The sequence below is a fragment of the Mycteria americana genome, chromosome 19 (assembly GCF_035582795.1).
Source record: "Mycteria americana isolate JAX WOST 10 ecotype Jacksonville Zoo and Gardens chromosome 19, USCA_MyAme_1.0, whole genome shotgun sequence".
Classification (NCBI taxonomy): domain Eukaryota; kingdom Metazoa; phylum Chordata; class Aves; order Ciconiiformes; family Ciconiidae; genus Mycteria; species Mycteria americana.
The window spans coordinates 2767507-2792310 of NC_134383.1; the positions used below are offsets into that span (position 1 = coordinate 2767507).

At 40.0% G+C, this 24804-nt stretch overlaps 1 protein-coding gene across 1 annotated transcript in view; it reads left to right on the top strand.

The window, feature by feature from the left end:
* POU2AF1 (POU class 2 homeobox associating factor 1) overlaps positions 1-24804 on the top strand; it is a 67153-nt gene that overhangs the window by 15338 nt on the left and 27011 nt on the right. The gene's annotated exons all lie outside the window — the stretch shown is intronic.

Below are 24804 nucleotides of genomic sequence, written 5' to 3' on the forward strand. Positions count from 1 at the left end.
CCTCCCTTGCTCTTTATACTCAGGTATGGCTTGAAGGACGTCAGCCTGGGAAGGCCCCACCCTCTTTCCTAACAATCTGTAGCAGCTGATGAAGAAATTCCTTTTCCCAAGAAGAGACTGAGAAAAAGTGGAAAAATATTTTTCCTTAGGTACAAAACAGAAAAATTAAACTCTGGTTGATTTACTGCAAATGGCATGAGTAGGGAAAAGCAACCTCTGACTTAGACTAGTTGACAGGAAAAAAGAAAAAAGGGAGTTTTTCCAAGGCTGTGTAGGAGGACCTGTTGCTCACAGCCATCATGAAGCAAAAATAAATAATCTTCCCTTAAACACAAAATTTCAGCTAAGAAAAGACATACCCTACAATCTGCATAGCTTTGGATCTGTGAAGAGAGAGAAGTGCTATGTGCTCCATTAAGGCTAATATTGTTTCTATTTGGGGGGGGGGGGGGGGTGTGGTGTGTGTTTGTTTTTTTAGCAAGGAAGGATTCTTAAATATTGTGACAAGTGCAACTATTAAAACTCAATAGGATTAAGAATCTATTTGGATGGGTACTCTTCTTGTAGGAAGTCTATTTCCTTGTCACAAAGAGACTTCAGTACCAGATTTAAACTCCATTCTTGCATCCCTGGGAAATATATTTCATTGTACAATCCTACTTGTGGGCTATGCTATTTCAACTCAATAAACAGATATTTCTCTCAAGTACCTAGTTTGGAAAAAGATTACAATGCTTATCAAATGCAGCAGCTTCCTTAGCTGTGTCTTGGAAAGCATTCCAGCTTTACTCCCAAGCAGAATCATCTTATATATCAGTCTCAGCAGAAAGCAGCCAGACTTTCTGGAGCAAGTTAAAAGAACAATGTTACCTATGTGTTTTAGTTTAAACTGGGTAATGACTCCTCTCTAAAGACCTACACAAACCTCTGCCTCCCGCTTTCTCTGTACTGAGGGTAATAACTCCAGTCTCAAGGATGTTAAAAGAATTATTTAGGTATTGATTAAAGCCAGGAGATTTGACGCTTGTAGAACGAGTGTAGAATCAGGAACCAATCTGCATTGCAGTAGCACTGGGAAGGCTATTACCTGGCTCCCTGCCCCACAGATCTTACTATCTAGTAACATTACTACATTTGGATCTGAAAAACATGAAGGCATAGGGGAGATGCATGGCTAATGAGTCCACATCTTTGCATGGCTGCCCATGATTTCAATTAACAAGGGCAAGGCAGCTCTCTTATTCCTGTGAAATCCACAGGGATCTGTAGGTTGTGTTTAGGAATTAAGGACATGTAGAGAGCCAATATTCCTGTTTCTTCCTTAGTGGATTGTAACCAGTTTGCTTAAGGAAAGTGATTTGTTAAAGGATATTTCAGAAATTAAAAGGTTATTAACCTTTCTGACATTGCGACAGCCACAAAGAAAGTCTTTTTTTAACTAAGGATGCATTCTGCTCTGCTTTGGTAAATATTTTCCTTCTGTTTCACTCACTTTGTCTTGTTGATTGTATGAGTCTAGAACAAGCTGGAGCCAGAGTCCAGTTCCTTAGTGACATGAAACACTATGTTATTCTGTAAATGGTACGGTTCAAATCAGTAGGATGAGGCATCATTTAAGGAACTACTCAACACTCGTATAGGTGGGAGAATTTGGCCTACTGCAAACAGGAAATTACTGTAGTGAATCATCGTATTTATTGGGCAGTAAATCGCACCGGAGATTTCTCATCTTCTTATTCTCTTCTATAGTCCAACCAATATATTGGATAGTTTTCACTGCTTGTTTATGATATGCTATTACATTCACAGTGAAAACAGGAATTAGCCTGGTTTTTATGGTACAGAAAGGACCAAAATGCATCCCTGTAGCCACGAGAAGAGAACCGGATTTCCAGAAGTAGCAACAAAAACCTTGGAATGTGGCCACTACAAGAAACGGTCTCCAATGCTTTCTATTTTTTTAACTGGGAATCTTGTGATTCTCCTGCTTCCAACTTCAATAGGTACCTGATATTTTAAGTGAATACTTTGTTAGTCTGATTTCAAAGAGCTCTCATGAGCCTTATTCTATAAACAAGTACTACTGGAAATGAGCTGCCCATTTACAGGTTCATCTCTGTCTTTTCCATAGCAATTTTAAATTTGGACCCGCTAATAATGCTCCATCATGTCCTCCGGTATACATCGTGGCAAGGCAAGTTTCAGCATACACAGCAACCAGAGAGATTGCAAATACGCCTTTCTAGGATCTGTAGATACTGCTTCAGTTGGTACCTCTTGATTCCTACAGCTATGGACAGAACTATTTAGCTTATTACCCTGGGCTGGGAAAAGTATTTTCTACCCATGGGCATAGAATATTTTCATTATCTTCCACAGTTTTAGTGATTTCTGCTTTTTTAATCTACCCCATACTATCTATTCTAAGAAAAGGAGAAGATTTCAAGCATTGAAGATGTAAGAAATGAGGATACAAGTATGAATGTTTGGGTATAGGTCTTCAATGACAGTCATCTGGGGAAGGGGATGAAGTCAAAACACAGGTTTTGTCATAAACAGAGCTGTCTGAGCCTTTAGGAAAGACTGTTTTGCACTTCCCATCTTCTGCTTACGTTCCCCTGTAGGAAAAATTGCATGCCAGATCTGTGTGTTGGGGGATTTTTTTTTTTTTTTTTTTTTTTTTTTAGGTATACTGATGTAATTATTGGTATACTGATTTAGGTATTCTGGTTACTGATGTAGTATTTTCAGCAAAAATGGCCTTCACCATCTGGAAGTTCCTAGTGGGTAACTGTAATTAAAGCAATTCCTTTCCAACTGATTTGTGAGCGACAGCTCTGCAAATCTGTCTCCATGTAAACTTTCGAGTTATGCTGCCAGTGGGTAGAGCTCCTTTTATATCTTCGGATGTGGGATGAATGCTCTCTGGCTTCCTTCATCCCTTGTTGCTACATGTTTCTTTAGTGCACACACCCACTTTAACGGCATTTGCTGGGTTAGGTGTTTGTCTGTCTTTCCCTTTAGATGCTGTTGTCTTGCCAACTGTTAACTCACCTGACTATGAAATCCTTTGTTGCAAAGGTTTCCTTTATTATTCTCTTTCATATATGTAGGGATCAGGAGATGGAGGTCTTAATTTGCACTAATGTAGAAAGCAAGCATAAGGCTTTCCCCTGCACGTGCTTTCAATGTCTGATCAGAATACAAATAAACTATCAACTGTCCATCAAACTATCAAACTATCAATCTCTCTTTAAAGAGAATTACGCATATAATTCTCTTTAAAGGTGAACATCGTACTGTGTAAATAGGTCTTGAACTAAATGGATGACTAGTAACTTAAAAGGCACTCAGTGAATAATGAAGCTGTATAAAATTCAGAACTAGTGCAGAACATGTGTGGATTTTTCCTTCTTCTGAGTATCTCTCCTGGGAAGCAGTCCTCTGTTGCAGAGGTTCCATTTGCATGCCCTCAATGGAAAGCTCAAATTATGCTATACTCTAGATGTGCATACTTCTAACAGCTTGCATCCATGCTGGCAGTGAAATGGGGTTGTGGCATTACTATCAAGTTTGTCTCACATTTTCATAGTAAACAGAAATACCTAATTAGCTATGCTGAGACATGCCATTGGGTAATTGCATCTGGGATGTCTGCTGACAGTGGCCTGTGTATGATGCTTCAGAAAGAAACAAACTATAATAACAGATGTTGGTGCTGAGCAAGTGAACCTGAGCAGCTCTTAGTCATTTCGATGACCGTGAAATATGAACTCTACTTACCTCTTGCTGCAGTATGAAACTGTGTTGAAAGACAAAATTAATTTCTCTTACCAATCACAGTAATTCAGATCTCCTTAGAATGCCTGTTCTGGTAACTGATGTCCTGCTTTCCTACGGCTTTGAAATCTTTAGATTTGTTAGATGAAAGATGATATATTTTCACTTAGTGGTGATTATTTTCTTTCAGTAACCATTCATGCTCTGCTTTGCCTTTAGATGACAGAAATAGAACATAGGACATGGACAAGGTCAGTTTTCATATGTTGTGCCTTCTAAAGGCATTCCGCCTTTCCTTAGGGATGCTATATGATGACATCTCACCTATGCTTTCTCTAGTAATGACCATCTTTCCTGAGAAGGGAGGGTATCAGAAGGATTCCTGTTTATTTGCTCAATTCCAACAGAGCTTATTTCTGTTCTGAAGAAATCATGCTACTTGCTTTGTACAGATAGCTGTGTTTCTCCACCCACTTCACACAGCCATGTATCTGAGGGCTGAAAGCATCAGACCTTGTCAAGTCGTCTGAAGTCTGCAGAATGATCTTGGCTGTAGAATATGAAAATATATAGTGAAGGCAGGAGAGTAAGAGTGGGTTGCAGCTGTAATGAGGGTGTAATTGACATTATCATTGTCGCTTTTTGCATGTTTTTTATTGTAAATTTCCAAGAATTGTCTGCTACTGACTCACTTTTAATGATGCTCCATAGTTATTTCTAAATGTTTTCCTTGGATTCAGAATTCCCTAGTGATGACAGAGATGGCATGTTCAGACTAATTTTACCTACCCGAAATACCTTTTATTCAACCTTGATGAAATTTCTCTTGTGTCAGACTGCCAGTTTTACTCAGTCCCCCACAAATAGGAACCAAGAAATTTCCCAGACTGTTTGCACCTCTTCAGACCATGACAAGTAAAGCTGGTTCTCCTGTGTGACATTAATTCCTAATGCCATTTTATGTAGTGATCAGATGTGGTTAATTGTTGATGGCATTCAGTTCTTTTCTAAGCTGTGTGGTCACATCTTGAAGAATTGCAGGCTAGCAAGGGTGAAGAAACTATTTTGATCTCCCCATTTTCAATGTGTTAGGGCATCTGGAGATGTGATTTCTTTTCCTCTTAGTGCAGCTCTGAGAAGTATCAGTCTCCACTCAAAAGTATGTAATTGTATGCTTGCTTTTTGGTGTATTTCTGGAAAAGGTAATCAAGGAGAGAAACTCTGAGCTGCTATAGAGAAAGCGGTTTGCTGGTGTTCCTGATCTGAACTGTGCTGTTAACCTAAAACTGGCACATCTGATCCATTCTATGAAGCAACAGTGACCTCCCATGGGCACAGATGAGCTGTCAGTGGTGTGTGTTTCTATTTCGTTGACTTGACAAATCCATTATGGAATTGATCACTTAATCCCAAACCATATGCAGGATTTCTCAGGTTTCCAAATAATTAGCCAGGCATGGTATTAACCTTGTTTATTCATCAGTTTTCTGGCATAGATTTTCACCAGCCTATACCTGTCACAAATATCCAGCAAAGCTGAAGGCATGTATAATGTGTATACAAAGACAAAAGGGAAATATCTTGTTATTTGGAGAATTGTGATGGGTCTTCCTTTGGGTGCTTCTCACTCTAACCAGTTTTTCAGTAAGAAAGTTTTTTATTCGGACAGACCTTGGAAAGATGTTGCAAGAAAAAATTTCCAGATGTTTCCTCTGTTTGGGTTTTGGTTTTTTTTTTTTTTTTTTGGAGGGGGGGGGGGGGCGTTGTTTTTTTTGGGTTTTTTTTCCTCTTCTGTTTTCTTTGCCAAAGCAAACTTTCAGGAGCTATAGAGAATGGATGTGTACTCTGAAGCCTGGTTTCAAAGGCGGCTTGTCTGTGCTTTCTCAGCTGAGAAATACTAGCAGATGCTGGTTTGTTAACAGAATATAGTTGTTTTCCCAGAGGATCTAAAATAGGGGCTAGAGAGTAAAATGCATCATAGTCTGCTGTTACGTGTAGCTGATGAAGTAAAACATGCTTGTGATCAGCAGTAAGCCTGCTGCTGAGCTCTGGAGAGGAATGATTCAGCTTATGTGTTGCTGGAGTGGGCTGATGGAAGTTAGCAAAAATTGGTCTGCATTTGCAGGCACGAGCAGGTTCATAGAGTCATGTCTTATGGACTGGTTAGATTTACTGTATTTTTAATGTGTTGGGACCGTCCTGGCATACTGTGGAACAGGGAATCAGTTCATAGTACTTTTCCATTTCCCCTCTATTTTCTTGAGCATTCTTTCCAAATGGCTGAGTCATCATGACTGTAGGTGGGGAAGAGCATTTCCTCATGCTTGGAGAGGTAGCGATGTCTCTGATGATAAAATTGACCTTCTTCCTCCATGACTGCATGCTGTTACTGTTGGAAATCACAGGGTCAGGCTTTTCATATGTGCCTTATTACCTCACTGTCATTTGGAAATCTGAATATTTAGTGGGCCAAGCAAAATAATTTTTAGAAACTAGGGAGGGGAAGACAGTGTTTTAAGATATTTTGTTTTACTTAGTCCTTGGGCCATGTTCTTGTTACATTTTAATAGGGCTGTACAGAGTTACACCTACTGAGAACAGGGGTCTTATATGTTCTTGGCATTACTTTTTATACCTTCAGCATGAGCACTGAAGCCTTTAGAAACAATGTACATATAGCTCTTAGGTTCAGATATAAGTGATGATTGAGGAACAATGGGTTATTGTGCCTCAGCTAGGCTGGACTAACTCTATGTAGAAAGACAGAAACAGTGTGAACCAAGCCTATGGGGCTTCTGGGGCTTTGCTTCTAAAATGAAAACCAGACGTTTTTGCTTATGCAGAGTAATTGGCACAGGGGACAAAAAAAGCCATCCGCATACACATCCATTTTGCGTGTACATTGAATAGCTCTGAAGTAAGTTTTTATACTATACTTGCGAACTGACTGTGCTCTGAAATCCACAGATGGTTCATCTTTCAAGCAAATAACCTTCAGATTGTGGAGTACCAGCATCTAACTGTAGCTACAGGGTACCAGTGTGAAACGATTTCGAAGTAGGGCTCAGCACTTTCTGTTCCTTGTTAAATGCAGATTTAGGCTGCCTAAACTGTTTTGTGATTTTTCTCAAACAGTTATTTTCGTTGAAGGAGATTTGAGCAGAAAGCACAGGAAAAATGCAAGTACTTAGGTTTGACTTTTTAAAGAAACATTTTAAAGTAAGTTTTTGTAAAAGTGAAATTGAATTTTAAGAACATATTAAAAAAAAAAATCCCGAAATTCAGTAAAGCATTTAGACCTGACCCAATGAGCTCTCTTCAGTGACTTCAATGTTCTTGGTGCAACTAGGGAACCAAAACAGTAAGTTCGTCTCAATCTGTACTGTTTCACTTCCATTCACTCACTGAGAATCTATTTGTATTTAATTTTTCATCATCCTTTTAATTTGCAACAATTAAAAAACAAAACCGAGCCAAGAAAATCGAGAGTGAGCATTATAAAATTTTGTTCCTGGTATCCCAAGTTCTGTCACTAGATGGTGCTGTGAATTAGACCGTAGCAAATCCTCACTCCTAAACAAAACACATCAGATACCAACAAGAGATCAGCAAGGAGCAGCATAAAGGAGAATATATAAGAGCGTGTCGAAATCTTTTATGTTGAAACAAATCTGATGTACGAGGATTTTCCTGTGTTCCCCAATGTTGTTTTAAATTGTACATCAGTGAGGAATATGGCAGAAATACCATTTTTATTACTTTTCCCTCCCTGCAAAATTGGCGACTCAAACTTGTCAAATATTTGTGTTAGTTTCTGAACCGGCTGACGTTTCACTGTGAGCTGTAACTAGAATTCAGGGTGAAAGGCACAGTGCACTTTCAAAAATGCAGCTGGTCTTAGTTACTAAGTCAGAACAGTCTCAAAGGAGTCACAGAAGGCAGCATTTAAATGTGAGTATTGTAGGACACAAGGGACTACGTGGTACAGATTCTGTCATGTGAGCTATGGCCTCATTCATGTACTTAGACATCTTGTTATTTTAGGTGAGCTGGATGTCCCACAACCCCTTGAAGAGTGTGGGTCTTCTGTGAGTGCTGTGTCACACCTGAGAGCTCCCTGCAGATGTCTTGGGTACCCCAAGGCATCTCAGCAAGTGGAAGATGCACGTAATAAGGCAACTGGCTCTCACTCTGAATGTCTTTATAATGTCTTGCTATAAATACCATAGCTACTCCTCCTTTTTTCTACCATCTCTACGTTTCTGAATCTCAAGATTGAACTATTCTGCTTCCTGCCATTCATGTCTTTGAAAATGTCCCTTTCTGTCTCCTTGCAGCTTATAGGGATTGTTACTGGGTGTGAATTTAACTTAGACTTGTACATCCATACCAAAACAACGCTTCAGTAAAATAGAGGCCTTTTGCTGGCTATGCAGAGGATAGACTCAATTTAAGGATGCACAGTTAGGGTTAATATTTTTTGTCCCTGAGCTAGAGCCACAAACATGTATTCTTTTTGAGACTGGGTACTTGAGCAGTTCTCTATTTACAGCCTTTTTTTTTTTTTTTCCCCTAAAGGATCATTTATCTGCTTAGTTATTGAAATACAATGACATGGCTGGCAGCCAGTCAAAATACTTGGTTTCTCCAACTCTTTCACAATATTGTCTCTCTCACCTTTTAAGTCCTGTCCCTGACAGACACAAGCACATGGGCTCTACTGTTCTTCTGTTGGGAGACTGTTGCTACTCAATGCTTGCTTACGTTGACAAGCGAGTTATTCCATGTGAACAAAGATGGGGAAGTTGACCACCAAACCCCTAAATTTTCAGGTTATTTTCATACAGTTCTTTTATTTGTAAATTCTTTCTCTTCATTCTTGTCCTATCTTGACTGAGATGGTTATAAAATGCTTAATAATCTGTTTTCTTTCTTTTTCTGCTTAATCGCAGAGTTGATGGTGATCTAGTGGAGAATGTCACTTAAGGGTACAAGGTTGTTCTCTGCCATGTTTTATCTTGTAGTTGTCTTTGGTCTCCTTTTCTGGCAGGGATTCAGTAAGGCACTTAAGTTAGGAAGTTAAGTGCTAGCCTGACGTTAACCATAAACATGTGCTACTTGAATTGGGGCCCTTGCACTTTTTTGTTTATAGTAGTTAAATATTCCATGAAGTTCCTTGGTGCACCAGTTTTGACATCAAGCTAGGCTTGTCTACAAAGGTGTCAAGTTTGCTCTTCAAAGACATGCGATGCCTGAATAACTGAGTACATCTGGCTGGGCTTGACACGGACTCAGTTCTGGCAAGCACAAAGAAAGTTTGGTGATTCTCCACTGGATTGCTTACAGGGCAGCAATTGCTGAGGGATAAAATGCTAAAATGCAAATTTTACCAGTAGCTATGAGATTTTCATGCAGATAATGCACTGCACCAGTCAAAACTCTTTCAGTAGCTACATGAATTCTATGTGTGAGAGGGTGACACGGGGACTCAATCCTACAGGTGATTCCTGATCTCCTATACTCTGCTCTACCTGGTATGTTTTTGGACTCCAAATCTTCTGGGTCTTTGATTGTCTGTGGGATATCAGAAGACTTGTTTTCAAATGCATCTCTGTATAAAGAGCAAGGGCTGTTTCAAGTCCTGGTTATAATCCCTGTAGGAGGTAAGCTTCAAGGTGCCTCTACTAGAGTAGAACTTCTCATAGTAGACTGTGAGGCAAACACCACTTCTATTAGCACACAACTCTTTTCCAGTATATTTTACTCCCTTGATGTTGAATTTCTACTGCCTTTGAAAGGAATTCCAACAACTTCTAACATTCACTGAAGATATTTGCCAGAAACTTTATGCTTCCACAACCAAATCCTCAGAGAACCTCTCATCTCAAAAAAAAATCCACATAAACAATGTTCCTTAATATCTGCATGTCAGGGAGTCTGGAGAGAGAGCGGCAGCCTATTAGTCATTCAGCAAGCCAGAGCAGCTGAATGAAACACGAATTAAGATGGACCAAATTGCAAATGCTCTCCTATTAACTGCAAGTTAGCTACATAAAAATTTGCTTATTTAGGGTTAATAATTAAAGTAATACATAAGTGGGGATAAGAAAATAAAGGCCCTAAATATATTTTTCCCTTCTGAACAAATACATTGAAAGTCAAAGACAACAATGGTTTGTAATCTGGGATCAAGTTTCAGAGCCTTTTTCCCATACGCTGAGATTATATTTCACTCCCAATGGCCTTCATCCAAATTCTTTCAGCATCAGGGAAATGACTCCCACTGAGGTCACTTAATGCAGTCCTACCATGGCTACATAAGAAAAGAGAGAAGTTATTTCATACAGACCTAAAAATGCTACTTACTCTGTGTATGGTTGGGCATGGTTCTGCCTAGACTACGTAACAGGGGAAGAGCCACTGAGCATGCCGATTTGCACTGTAGGTGGGTCAGGTGTGGGAAAGAACAGGCAAATGTCCCCTAACTTGCCCCTGCAGAGATGGGTAGGGTCAGGATGTCACTTTGCCCTTTGGCAGTTATTCGAGATGTGCTGTGGGATCTTTACTGATTAGTTTAGACCTGTTAAGCTCCTTGAGATTTCATCTCATTTATGCTGATTGTGTCTGCAAATGTATCACACTTTTCTGAGATACATAAAACAATTCTACCCTGAGCATGCATATAATACTGGGTCTTTACAGCCAACAGTGGGAAGATCAGAGATGCTGGAGCTATTGTCATTGTTTGTAGTATTATCACACCTTTGCTGAAACAGGAGTAAAAATACTGTTTTCCTGTATCCTCGACCTAAAGCAGTCACTTTACAAATGGGGAAATAATTTTGATTTTAAAAAAACCCAAAACAACAATAAAAAACATTTCCTGTAGAAATGGAAGGCGGGAATTTAATAAGATTCTGACTGGCCTGAGAGGATGTAGCAAACAAAATCCCTCTTATGGTGGGTAATCAAGTTTATGATACCTGAAGTTAACACTTACTTATGAAATTTGATCCAGACATTGCTATGCTAATCTCTGGATAATAACACAATGAATAAGAACAGAACCCTGAAAAACAACTCTGTAAAATTTCTGAGATTACTGAACTACTTTATGTGTTCAATGTTGTGTATATTCTTGCTTTTTGGTTTTCTTTAATAATTGTGACATCTGGTATTTATCTAAAAGTAAGGAAGTACACCTTATTAATCAACAGGGCTAAGAAATTTATTCAGCAGCATTCAGTTCCTTTGTAGTAGAATAAACTAATCTCTAAGAGTTTTATGTATGCACAGCTCTGTTGTGACATGGCTTTAATAACTAAGCCTTTATGTTTTGTTAAGCTTAGGCCCAAAGCTTAAGGAGAAATATCACAATAAGACGGGGATGTATGAGGGATCTCACAGGGACCAAAGACTGGTGAGTTATACAAGACGGTAAAGTGAACATTAGTCTCAGTTCAGAACTTCAAGAGAACTCTTACTGATCTTAATGGGGTTATAGCTGAGCATGTGCTTAAACAGTTTACCGAGCTGAGACTTAAGCAGTAACACAGTTCTGGGTGTATTTAGTGTATTAATTAGCTACGGTGCTTAGCAGAGGGGAGAAAATGTGCTAAACATTCAATTATTGCTTCCCCCTTATATTTTAGAACTGCATTCCCTTTTCATTGGAGTCAAGGAAAGTCTAAAGGTAGCCAGAAATGGTGGCAGTAACCACAGCCTAAGAAAAACACAGTGTGCTGAATGCATAGGCAGCTTATAAAGCATTTGGTAGCTGTATTTCAAAGGTGGATTGGGTGTTTTGTTCAAGCAGTTGTATAGCTTTGAACCATTGAGTCCTCACAGCAGCTATTGAATGGCTACACAGCAACAGCTTGACAACATCTGGCTACAGCTGTTAAACAGGCAGAAATGAGGAGTGTTTGTCCAGAGCTTCTGTGTTATAATGCAGAACAGGCAAGTATGGCAACCCTGTGCTCATTCCTCCAGGCACCTGTGTTCATACTTTCTTCCCAGAAAATTAAAACCTCTCATTTGCAGATAGGAGCTCCTAGAGAAATTCTCTATTTCACACCAGCTTTTGTCATCTACAATTGCTTGTGTCCAATAAGCTTTGTCAAGTAAAGCACGCCACACACTGCAGATGGGGAAAATAACATGTATCTCATAGCCCTCCAATAACAGTCTGTGAATAAATCTTCATTCTGTGCAACTGATGTCTCCTGGAAATCTGTCTAAGAGGACAAGTGAGAAAGCTGCTACACTTGAGTAGTTATATTTTATGGAAATATATTTATTGGTGAAAGGAGAGATTTACTTAGGATTGTTCTTGCTATATTTCATATCGTTTGCTTGGGCCATTAATAAATAAATGATTGCTATGTCAGCTTTTGAGGATCAGACTCTCTGACCAAACCAGTCTAACCTGGTGATTGTTTGGGTTGGTTTATTGCCACATGTATTTTTTTCTTGAGCAGCAAGTTCCCATGAAAGTGCCAACATATTCCCCCTTGTTGCGAGTTAATATTTCATTAGCATAAATAATTTCATGTCTTGTGGAGTCTGACCCAATTTCTCCATGAGTGCAAACCTGCATCTAATCCTCCTTTGTCATTTGTATTGTTGGGTAAATTCCAGTACCACTTCCTTATGTTACAGCTACCGCTGCTACAGTTTCTGCTCTTAAAAGATTTCATTCTTTAGTCTCAGAGCTCCTATCTCTGTCAGCAAGTCCTTCTTTCCCCTAAGGACTACATAGAAGAAATGGAAACACCAAACAACTCTACAGTGTGATACCTAGGGTTTTTTAGGGCCACAGTAGTATTCCCTTGGAGAACAGTAACCAGCTGATGGAAATCCCACAAGAAAAAGTTTTATTCTCATCAAGAAAAGTTAATGTCTCTCACTTCAGACCACAGTCTTAGCTGCTTTAAATTAGAGAAGTTCCACTGATTCCAGCAAGGCTTTGCTAACTGAGCCAATGTGCGCAGCGTGAGTGCTATATTCCTACAGTAAACTGCATCGCATTCCAAAAAAATATACTTATCAAGGAACAGAGGTGAAAGATGACGCAAGTTTCTAGGATATGTAACTGACTGAGGGTAAGTTTGTGTAGGGAAATGAGAAAATGCAAAAATACAGGTGTTGCTTGGAATTTGCTCCTCTTTATCCAGGGTTAAGAGGCTAATGGCAGCACAACTCACACAAGGAGATCTTGCTTAAAAAAAAAGGAAAAGAAAAAAGAATTAAATATTTACTTAGTAAAAGAAATGCCAATTGACAGATTAAATATGCAGGTTCTTTGTTATCATTCCAATAATTCCAGAACAAAAAGTCAGAGCTGAAGGAGGAGCAAATATCTGGTACAAGCCTCACACCTGTGCAAAGCAAGAAGAGACTTGCCACCTGCAGTTCTCTGGAGAACAGTGACCCCCTAGAAACACTGTCATTGTTTCTCAGTCCTTCTGCATCCTTTTCCACTTCAGGTGCATTTCTTTACCCTCTTGCCACCTGTATATACTAAAGGAATTCATGAGAAGAACCAAGCTATCTAATCTGTCAGGGTAATTCCTGCATTGAAATAAACCAAGCCAACATGGCTAAATTGATTTTGAGGGACACTGATGATGTGGTGTAAGTGTTGTGTGAACGGACATTTCTGATGTTTTTGTTGTTAGCTTTGGCCTGATCCGGGAACTCCAGGTCCAGCTTTATGTGAGATATACGCCTAAGAACCACAAAAGTTCAGGTTTTTTCCAGTGTTCAATGTGCTTGAGCTTCAGTGAGTGGTGGACGCTCTAAATTTTGTGCTGAATGAAACTTTCCGAAAGTAAGTTATCCTGTAGTTTCAGCCCTTCTCAGATCTGTGGCTATTGCTTCAATCTCTGGGTAACTCACAAGTCCTGTTCGCTAGCCACTAAACGGGATAGAACCTGGTATTCATTAAAAGAGGCTAGACATGGCCCCAGACATTTTGGGGTTTTTTTTCTGCTTTAAGTGATTACCTCTACATCCCCTACTTGTGATGTGGTATGTAGTAATACTAGAAGCTCTACACCTTGTATCCCTTCCCACATGATGGTTTGCACCAACAGTCACAATCAGATCATGGTGACTTCGTGCTGTTAGCTAAGCTGTATCACCTGACTGGGTGACAGCTTTTCATGACTGTGCAAGTTAAATGCATTCATGTAAACAGTCTTTATAGAGAAAGTGCTATATGCATACACGTTTTAATTTGCATTTGCACTTAGTAAAGAGCAGGGAAATTATTAAGTCAACAGAGCTCAGTGAGTGAATTGCTGTTCCATTTGTAAGTGTCCAAACCTACCCTGATTTTAAGATTTAAGAGCAGTGTTTCCATAGGCTTTACAGTGTACTGTGCAGGGATGGGAGGTACCCTTTTAAGGGTACCAGTACAATACATGGACCAGGACTCAACAAGCTGTTTCAGACTTCTGCAAGGCCCAGGGGCTTAGCTTCCAAGTAGCTCACTACCTATATAACCATTCTAAATGTTCAGAAAGCACTTGATATTGTTGCTATTGTTGGAAAGCTTGAAAGTTAGCCCATGAAGTGGGAATAAATTCTTTAGTCTCAGACTCAGTCCCTTTCTTAGGTTCATCTTAAAACAAATATTTAAATAATCTTTTTAAAGCACCAAAAAGGGATTCTTCCTTTATTTTGCTGGCCCCCTGAAGCATGCTTAGCTTGTTTATAATCTTTTTTTTTTAATATAAATTTGTCAGAAGCACAGGCAGCGTTACGCAAACAAATTGCAGGTGCACTAGTAGCCCAGTAAACCACAACAGCCAGAGACATGTGCTGGATAAAATATACAGGAAATATGCAATATGCACATCAGATGGCACTGGGAGCTTTTCAGTCAGAATAAGAGAACTATTCATTTAGCGTCATTAGCTAGACATTCGATGCATCAACATGAAAGGGAAAACTTTTGTGCTCAGCAGATTAGACTAGAATTTGCTGAGAAATCCTTTTGAATTCACAATGGTTTTGTTGTTCCTTAATATTCTGCATGCAAATTAGTGGCTCCTCCTTTAGTGAAGTTTCACTGGAAATCAGGTGTCAAACATGTTTTTTACTAATTAGCCTCACTTTTGGCAGGCTGGCTCTCACTGCTAAAGTGGTGAGTACATGGGAGAAGACGACTGCTGAGACTTCTCTTGCTGGGCGCCTTCATAGCTAGTGGTGAGATGCTTGTTACAGCTGAGGTTATTAGGTGTAGTTGCAAATAAGCTAACAGCTTCACTTCTTTTCTTTTTCTTTTGCATGCAAATGTCTAGCCATGGAAGTAAGCACTCTGGTGTTGTATGGGGCACTAGTAGCAAGCAGGGAGGCTACAAAGGCCAGAACACACAGTGCCAGTCAAGACTTAGCCTAAAACCCTGCCTGTGAAATGGGAATGATACTCATGTCTTTTCTCCATCCTTTTTTGGTTTAGGTTGTAAATTCTTTGCCATGGAAATTCAGTTGCTCAATGTGTATGTAGAGCACCCAGTAAAACAAGACTGGTGTCTTCTGTGGGGTTTAGGTATTGCTGAGATACAAATTAGGAGCAGCAAACTGTTTGAGAGTGGCAGATTAGCAAATCTTTGGATTTGGCTCTGATATGTGCAGTGTGAAGTGTCCTGCCCCAACCCTGATAAAGCCATTCAGATGTGGGAACCACCCAAGGTATGGTCAGTGATGACCATCTAATTCATTGCAGGACTGAATTTTAAAGAGTGACATGGAAACAAGACTCTTGTCCCCTGTTCTGTATGGAGCTGGTGGGTGGAAAATGTCTTTCTCCCTTGAAAAAATATAACCTGAGTCCTAGCTGAATGGAGAATGACTACTTGCAGGTAAAGACAATTTCAGTTTGCATGGCTCATGCCCTCTCTGTTGAGGGTGCAAATAGAGGGCAGATGAATGCTAGTGTGCATGGCAGGCTTTTAGAGGCAGATGTTTTTCTGCTAAAACTTAAGCTAAGGATGTTAGTGTCAGTGAGGCACTGGAGTAACACTACACCTCTCAGTGAGCTTCACCCAATACCTCATTGCATTCTGTGGCTTTCTGTACATACTGCTTTCCCTCAGGACAAATTGTTTTTGTTACAGCAAGCTGAATGGCAGCTGATATAATCAGTAATACTCAGAGCAATAATTCTGCAGGGCTGTAACTTGCATTGGCTGCTGTGTTTGTTCTTCCCAGGGAGACAAGGGTTTAACAAAGAAATGAACGACGCTGTATATATTGCTCAACAGGATAACTTCTGCGTACATTTTACTGACAGAAAACTGAGCGTATATGATACCATCAAACTGCTTCATTCCAAAACCTGCTGCTCCTTAAAATGTCAGATATGTAACCTTCAGGCACTAGTCTAAGTTTTTTGAATCTTTGCATTCCTGGGGATGCTGCTAGGCCCAGCTGTGCTTTAGGGAAATGGGGGTGCTGTTCCCTTGGTCACTCCCTCCTGTGGGAGAAAGCCACTAGAGGAGGAATGATGTCTATGTGATGCTTTGCACGCTGCTGAAAGCTTTTTCTGTTTGTGCTCAGGAAGGGCTGTGTATGTGCAGGACTTAAACTAATCCACCCTGCTAAGACAGCTTGTGCTTGGTGCAAGGCCAATCAAGCCACTATAGCTCTGGCTGGCACAGGAACCCAGGAAGGCTTGTCTCTGTCTGCTTGCGAAGACCCACCTAGCTGTGATCTGGGGGAGTGGGTTTGTCTGGTGTTGGATTCATAGCTCTGATATCAGCACTATGTGAACTTGAAGAAAAGTCTTTGGTCCCCATGGCTGAATTTCATCTGCCTTAAAGTCAGTATCTATAAGGTAGACATGGAAATCTCAGCTGGTCATCTAAGTTCCATTTACAGTCAAGAAAGAAACAGGCATGCTGGGGGATTCGCCTTAACTCAGATGGGTTGCATGAATTACCTGTTGGAAGCTGTGTTTCTATGGACTAGGGATATGGGATATGTAAGCACTTAACTATGTTTGTCTTCACAATCAGCATGATGGGTGTGTTAATACTTCTCATCTCAAGGTTTTTTCCTGTTTGTGAGCAACTGAAGCCAGTCATATTGTTTCTATGTTCTGTGCCCAGGGCACTGTGGTTTGAGGCATCTGGCCTCTGCTAAAAGAGAAACAATAGCACGTTGTTAACACTTTCTGCTGGCTTATGCCTTCCACTTGATCTGAGCCTTTCTTTGCTATTTAGAAGCATAAGCTCCTAAGATATAGCTTGGAGTCTGTCTGCATTCACTAGAATGGTTTCATCATGGGACCTTCACCTCAGCTGTCTGGATGGTGTGCACCATTATCTGAGCCAACGTATGTAACAAGAGTGATCTTAACATGACAAAAATCTAAAGCAACGTGTTCTGCATCTGTGAATTGCTGTGGAAGCAGGTGTAGGATAGGTTTCCATGGGTGAAGAAAGGTCAGAAACTTGATGAAGGTGTTACTGATAAAACAGAAATTACTGTTGAAAAGAGCAATTTCCTTGGAAGCTTGCTTAGTCACTCTACCTAAAAGGGAAGAAGCCAGCACAGATTATCCCAGGGACTGTGCTAAGTGTTTGTGTACTTGTGCCTAACTCATGTGACAGCTTTGACTCATGTTCCTCTGGAAACCCCAAGGTAGACCCCAGTAACTTTCCATGTCCTCTCACTTACTCAATGTGTTGTTCTGCTCTCTCATAACCTGTTCTTCATCTCATGTTTCTGTTGTTTTTTTCAATTTCCAACTATATCTGATGGACAAGGAGTTGGCTTTGTGGATCTTGACAGTTAGAAAGGAAGGATTAGTGGTGAAATAACATTATTTTAGGACAAATAAAACCCCTCTTCTTAATCCAGAGCTATTTTTGACCTGAGTGATTGTGAGATAGAGTAGGTACATAACACGTTACGTGCAGAGATGACATCCTTCCTGAATGCATGGAAGGAGGCATTGGTATCCCTAGAGAAATGGGGGTTGAACTGTAGCTTACAGCAGGGCTCGTCTTCAAGCATCACTCAGATTGCTGGGAATTCCCACCTTCAATCTATTTGTGGTCCTAATCTTCAGTTATACTGAGCGTCACTCGTGAGGAACTGCCCCTGAATGGGGTGGCAGCCAGCCCTTTAAGAGTCTCGTCTGAATACAGACCTTGTTTTGGGGTTTGGTTTTTTTGTTTTGTTTTCTTTTTGGTTTTTTGGGGGTTGAGTTTTGTTTGTTTGTTTTACTGAGCTCTGCTGTCCCTCAGGTGTCACAGATCAGTCTCTGCTGCATATACCTGGTTCTGACCTCAAAGGGAGATGCTGGAAACCAAGAATGTTTCTGGAGTAGATTGAGTTTGGAGTAATTTATGCCATACTTTGAGCCTCTATCCACATTCATATACTCTGCTCCAGGCCCAACACTGGAACAAAATGTCTAGACTTGGGCTGTGCATTTCTGGAGATGAAAGACTGGCTTCTGGAATGAGGGGAAGAGGATGAGGTGTGAAAAAGTTTATTTGTGATTACAAGCCTGCTGCTCTCATAACACATACACACTTGTGCAGTGAATATTTCACTGCCACGTATTTCAGGGGAGTTATAAGCCAGAAAAAAAAATATATATAAAATGGCAGAGATTACAGAAAAACAGTCTTAGAGCAACTACACTTTGCCCAGAGGTGTCTCTAAATTAATGACAGTGAGGTTAGCTGCTCTCCTCTCCTCTCCTCTTCCATGTGCTGTCAGACTTATCATAGCTTGTGTTTTTTCCTCTCTGAGGCTAGCTGCCTTTTTACTTGTCCCCAGGGATTATGTTTGCACTGCCGTTGGATCCTTTTCGTCCTCCCTCTGTTGTGCTGTGAGTTAGATACTACTATAACGCTATTATTCCAGCTGCAATGGCCTGCAAGAGTCAGAGCCTGTGGATGCTAACACAAGATTCCAGGTGGGTTTACAACCTTCAGAGGAGTGTATCCATCTCTTGTGCATGTCATCAGCTTTTCACCAGCTTTAAATACTCAAAAATCCCGAATCTGATCCTCAAAACCCTAAGATTGGCTTGAGATTAACAGGATAAAATAAACTTCAGTGTTTTCATATTTGTAGTCTATTCTTGAATCTTTAACATGCTTAGGCTCATGTTTGCAAGTACTTCTCTGCAGTTTAAGCCCCTGGCATTGGCCTTTCTTAATTAATAGGAGATATACTCTTAACCACTTGATTCCAGGTGCTGGTTCTTCAAGATAAATGTCAAATGTTGCGAATTTGAAAATAAACCAGAAGAGTTGGAAGGGGAAAAAAGTGAAAAATCTTGGCACCTCAGACCTGGCAATGAAGTACCACAAGAGGCATTTTACTTGCTCATACTGTTTCACCCACTTCTCTCAGAGAGTTGCCAATTTGCTCCTGAGAGACTGAACAAATCTTACTCTTCCTGCAGGACAAGTGGTCATTATCAGCATGAGTCAACAACAGCAAGCTGCACTTCATTAGGCCACTTATGCCTTGAGCCAAATCCAAGCAGTCAGAAAAATGTAATGGTCCCCATAAAACACGTTGTGTCCTGCCTTATTTTGCTTCTAGTGCAAACTTCCTAGCTGCTGACTGCCATCTTTCTAGCTGGAATGGAGAAGGAGCAATCAAGCAATTTTGGGTGGTGGGTTTCACACCTCCTGCAGGAGACAGGCCCAGCCAATGTGAATGTGAAACCAGAATTACAGGGTGACTGGATTTATCTTTGCCAAGCCTTGAAGACCTCCGGGCTGGGGGACATAGGTGGGGTGTTAACCTCAAGTATGGCCAGGTGAAGAGAAACTGTGCTACTACACTATTGTGAGCTGGCCCTTCCTCTGTCTGCAGAGTCTGTTCTCAGCCTCTTCTCCTCCCCATCTCACTTATTTTCTGTTGTCAGCAGCTGCGTTTGCTTTGGCTTTTAATGCTTAGAGATACTCAGAATACTTTACATGCTTTGCTGTAGTGGTTTGTGCTTTAGTAAGTCCAGAAGCAGAAGTCCCCCAGTGGAAATCTTTGAGCCAGAGTAGAGACAGGTCCTGGAAACCATGGAGCACAGAGCAAGCCTTGTTAGCCTGCATTAATTACCAGCAAGATTCTCATCTGCTAAGGTGAAGGATATTCTTGCAAAAGCTCTAAAATAGATTATTTTGTGTGGCCCTGGGACCAGTGTTAATATTATTGGAGATTTAATTCGCTATTCTCCTGCAGAACATACATGAAACAGCAAAAGTCTCCCCTTATTTGGTAGCTGATGCTTAAGAGAAATTCCAGGCAGGAGGAAATCAGCAACAGACAGTATGGGAGAGGTTTTGTCCAAGTCAGGGAGAAGTAAACTAACTTTAGTTAGTAAATTAACTTCCTCCTGAACGGACAGATTTCCTAGGGTCCAGCCATGCTGGGCTATCTTTCTTTTCCCAAAGCTTATTTTCCTGAAAAGTTCTTCTTTTAAGTCTTCTCCCAAAGTAGTAAGGGCAGGATATAAACCACAAATTTCTGTTGGTTACAGAGGATGGAGAGCCGTATAAGCTTATGGAGAGCAGGACTTAAAAGGTTATCAGAGGTACGTTCTAGTCTGCTAATGGGATTGTCTAATAAGGAGCAACTTTCTGCAACTACGTTTGTGAAATGGTTATGGTTGCATATGGCTAAAATCCCTGAGTGACTGCAGTCAAAGGACTTAAACCAGTCATCACCAAAGCATACACTTAACGCTATGGACCAGTGTAGGCTTTCACCCCAGCTAACATATTGCATACTTGAAATGAAGTGCAGACTTAATGGTAATGCAATAAAGTATTTAGTACCTTCATATTTCAATCTTTCCGTTCCTATAATCATTTAGGGAGGAAAGCAGCAGTAGTGACTTTTCAAGCTCATGAAGTATTACAAGATGTAATTTGTTGTCAACAAGGTTAAAAGGTGTAGTATCACAACAAAACATTACTGTGATCTCTGTGGAAAGGGATCATATATGTCACAAGAGCAGTTAGGCTAGTAAGCTAGTTTTAAAAAGTTTAGGTATTTTATTGTATATTATTGTTATATGAGTAAATAATTTCAGGTGTACTTGTTTTCTAATATCTTAAAAGGAACTGATTTTCACAAAAAGCAGAATGCTTACCCCATAAGTACTGGGACCTTTCTGAGAGATGTTAAACTAGATGATAGAAATTTGAAAAAATGCACATATCTAACAATTTTCAAAAAGTGTCCTTCACTAAGGGTGGGAACAGAACGCAGCCCTCCTGGGGGCCCTTCCTACCCAAATCTTGAACTTGATACTCTGTATCTGTGAATTTGGGTTTTGGTTGAGCATGTTGTGTTCGGGGGGGTTTTGAGTTTGGTTGGCTTTTTTTTTTTTTTTTTTTTGGATACAGCAAATCAAAAAGCTCATTCAGTTTCTGAGTATTCAGTGATTTAATGACAGGGCAGGATTTACTGTTGTGCTTTGGGTCTTTACGCCTCAGTTAAAGGGCTGAAATGTTCCACTTGTTACAGCTGTTAAGAAAATACATTTAGCTTTGACTAAATTGAGCATTGACAAAGCTTGGAAGGGAAACTGAAAACAATGCTTTTTCTTATATGAAAATATTTAGCATGTCAGTTCAGTTCATTTGTGTATTTGTTCATTTGTTTCAAATGTTTCATTCATATGTTACAAAGAAGAAACAAAACAGAATAATTGAGTCATAATATTGTTACGCTATTGAGATGTTTAGCTGGGAAAGTCCAAGTTTATGTCACTGTAGCAACTTATAATTGGAACAGTAAGATCTGATTTGTTTTGTTTTTCTGTGATGTTATCAGATAGAACTATGCAAATTCTGGAGAGCCTTAAGCACCACCAGCATAATGCAGATATTTGTGCCCTGCACCGTGACCTTGTGCCTTCCAAAGGTTGGTTTCTGCTGCTGGCTGCAGAGAAATTAATTCTTGGTAAAAATACACAAAGTTTCTTTTTCTGTCTGTCAATCTCCAGCGAATTTTTCCCCTTTCCATGGTACAGGATTGGCTGTGATAAACACGCAAAATGTGTTCTCTGGAGAGCCAAGTGTTCACTTTCCTACCTGTTCCCTTGCAAAGGGCAGCTGGGGGAGTGTGTGTGCATGCAGGATGCAAACGGAAAGGCTGCTGTAGTCCATCCACTCAGCTCTGCAGGTGAGCAGCAGTGCTGAGATCATGATTTGATCATGATTGGATCTGCCAAGAGTGGAAAGGAAGACAGGCATAGAAAATAGGTGATCTATAGCCAAGTGTTTCCCATAGTTTTCAGGTCAGCCTTGGCAACTTCTTCCTGAAAGCTATGAATTTATTCACCTGGCCATAGCATGCCTGCATTTGGCACACTTCCGTGCGATGCACTTGAACATCAACAGACGCAGGCTTTGTGCCCTCACTACCTGCAATTGTAAAGGAATAAATAATTTTAACATTGCTTAATGTGTAATCCAAACCGTGTGGAGCTCTGTCCAACATGAAAATTCTTCCCTTCTGTAAACATAAAAGCAACTTAAAACTCTTTCTTTGGAAATCATCTGGCCGTGTCTAATCTGAAAAAAACCCCACAACTGACTTTCTTAATATTTGAGTTTAGGTCTCCCAAATGGTTACAATTCTAGTTACAACTAGTGCTGGTGCAAAAGTGGACAGATCACACCATAATCCAAAAAGGATTAAGAAGAGACAATCTGTATGCCAGTTGATATCTGGTGTTTTAATGGGATGTTGAAACTTTTCAGTGACCTAGGTGCATGAAGTTGCAAGGAAAAAAAAGCCTGACTTTTAATGCATATGGAAGTTATTTCCACTTTTGACCATATGCATTGGTATTTCTCCTCGTATTCTTCCCATGCTGATATCCCTGGTAAATCTGACACATTACGGGCATGGAAAGACAGAAGTAGGGAAATCCTGCAATTGGTGTTTCTCTGCTATAAGTGATGTTTTCTAGAGGGGAAAAAAATGAAGTAATTTAAACTAGGTTTGTTACAGTCTTGTTTTATTTTTTTTTACTTATTCAGCAATTCAGAGACTGATTGTGTGAGGGGAAATCCCCAAATTCTTTCTGCAGAACTTGTGCAAGTGTATTCCACTTTGGATTTATATTGGCTGGAAGAAAAGCTGTTCCTCTGAGCCCAGCTTGAATGTATCTCTATTCATTAATGATAAACAATCTTTGTATGGCCCTTTGCCAGGCGGGGATACACAGCAAGGCGTCGCTGAATCATTTGGGCCAAATAGATAACTAGGAAGTGTATAGTAGCTATCAGAGGGGAAATGCAGCTCCCAGAATCTTTGTTATAAGCAGGTTTTCCTAAGTGACTTTGGCTAATATTTTCTAAACTAGTTGTGCATTTTACTGTTGCACAAAGATCACACTCGGAAACATACATTTCTGGCCGTATTTGCCTCCTTATTTTGGTAAGATATTATTCTCAACAAAAAAAAAACAACTAAGAGTGCAAATGAGTATGTAACTGTGATAGTCATAACACTTGACGTTTCTATATCTCGCATTAAGAGTGTAATCATTGCAGTTTATAAGATTTTGTCAGGCTTCAGTTGGAGCTCCTAAAATGCATTGAAAGTTCCTCTGTAAAAGGAAGCTGTAAAAGCTAGATGAAATTGTAGTAGCTGTAGTGTCTTACTGAAGAGATGCTGGGTCATACAGTAACTGGTCATAGGACTGGCATTACAGAAGAGTATGAGTTGAATGAATTCTGATAGCTGAGCCTCACATTACAGGTGAGGATAGCTGAGACCTGAGTTTCTCACATGGTGAACTTTCAACATTAGTCTTTCCCTGGCTCAAAGTACCTTAAGAGGTGAAATTGTGTAGAAAATAAATTAAACTCTAGATTGTGCAAAACTATTGACAGGTAAACAAAAGAGAAACAAAGGAGAGGGTTAAATGGAAAATTAAGTGCCTTCATTGGTACTTGCACCAGAATCATCAAGTACAATAATAGCTGGTTTCTGTACCTGCATTTAATACAATAAAAGATCACCCAGTGAGAGTTCCAGTCATTGAAAGAAAAGAGCAAGTTTTCACAACTGAGTCCTACAAAAGGAAAGCCCCTAAATTTCCAGGGAACTGTCGATGTTAATCAAATGCTTTCTGTGCATCTGGAGTGAAAGAAAATACTCTTATCTTTCTGCACTACAATAGATGACAGAGGGATTACTCAAAAATATGTAGCATAGATGGCTAGACAGCAGTCAGTGCTGTATTTTAAATGCGAATGTCTGGTTTGAGCATCCTTCTCAGATGCATTCTTTGAATGCTGCTGATGTTACTTACATGACTTATGCTGATGAAACATCTAAACATCTGCTATATTTTAAATCTCCATTTTTTTATCAGGGTTGAATAAAAGGTTTACAGACAGAGATAGATACTAGAAAATTCATGTCTGCAAACAGTGTTTCTGTTTTATAGCAATGTGCCATAAATCTGCCTAGAGATACAGTAGTTTAGCTGACTGTCCTTAACAAAAATCAGACCAGAACATCAAACAAGTTTGCCCGAGAATGATGCTGGTCTTATATCCACATTTGGCTAAGCCTGTTGCTGCATAGCTTCCTTTTCAAAATGACGATTTCAAATTTTTAATGGATGTACAGTACAGGATCGAGGGAAACAAAAGAGGTTGTCTCTGAATTATTTTTTGAGCTTGTTCCCTGATTTTACCATTTAAGTCACAGCAACAGGCCTTATTGTTTCCCTTACAGAAGTGTTGGCAGTGGCCATGAGACTAACAGAAAATCTCCTGTGCCTGAGGGGTTCTGAAATTATTCCAAAATTCTCATTTGCAGAGGAAAGATTTGCTTCCTTGCTGAGCATGCTCTATCTCCACCGCATTCCCAGCTGCTTACTTGTGAGAAGCTCGTTTCTTTCCACACCCTGTACAGAGTAGTAGTTGTTCTTCCAGCTGTTGGCTATTCCTGATACCTTCAGTGGTTATTGGACCACTGAGCCTGTTGTGAGCTTCCAGTCACTTCTGAGGTGCGTGG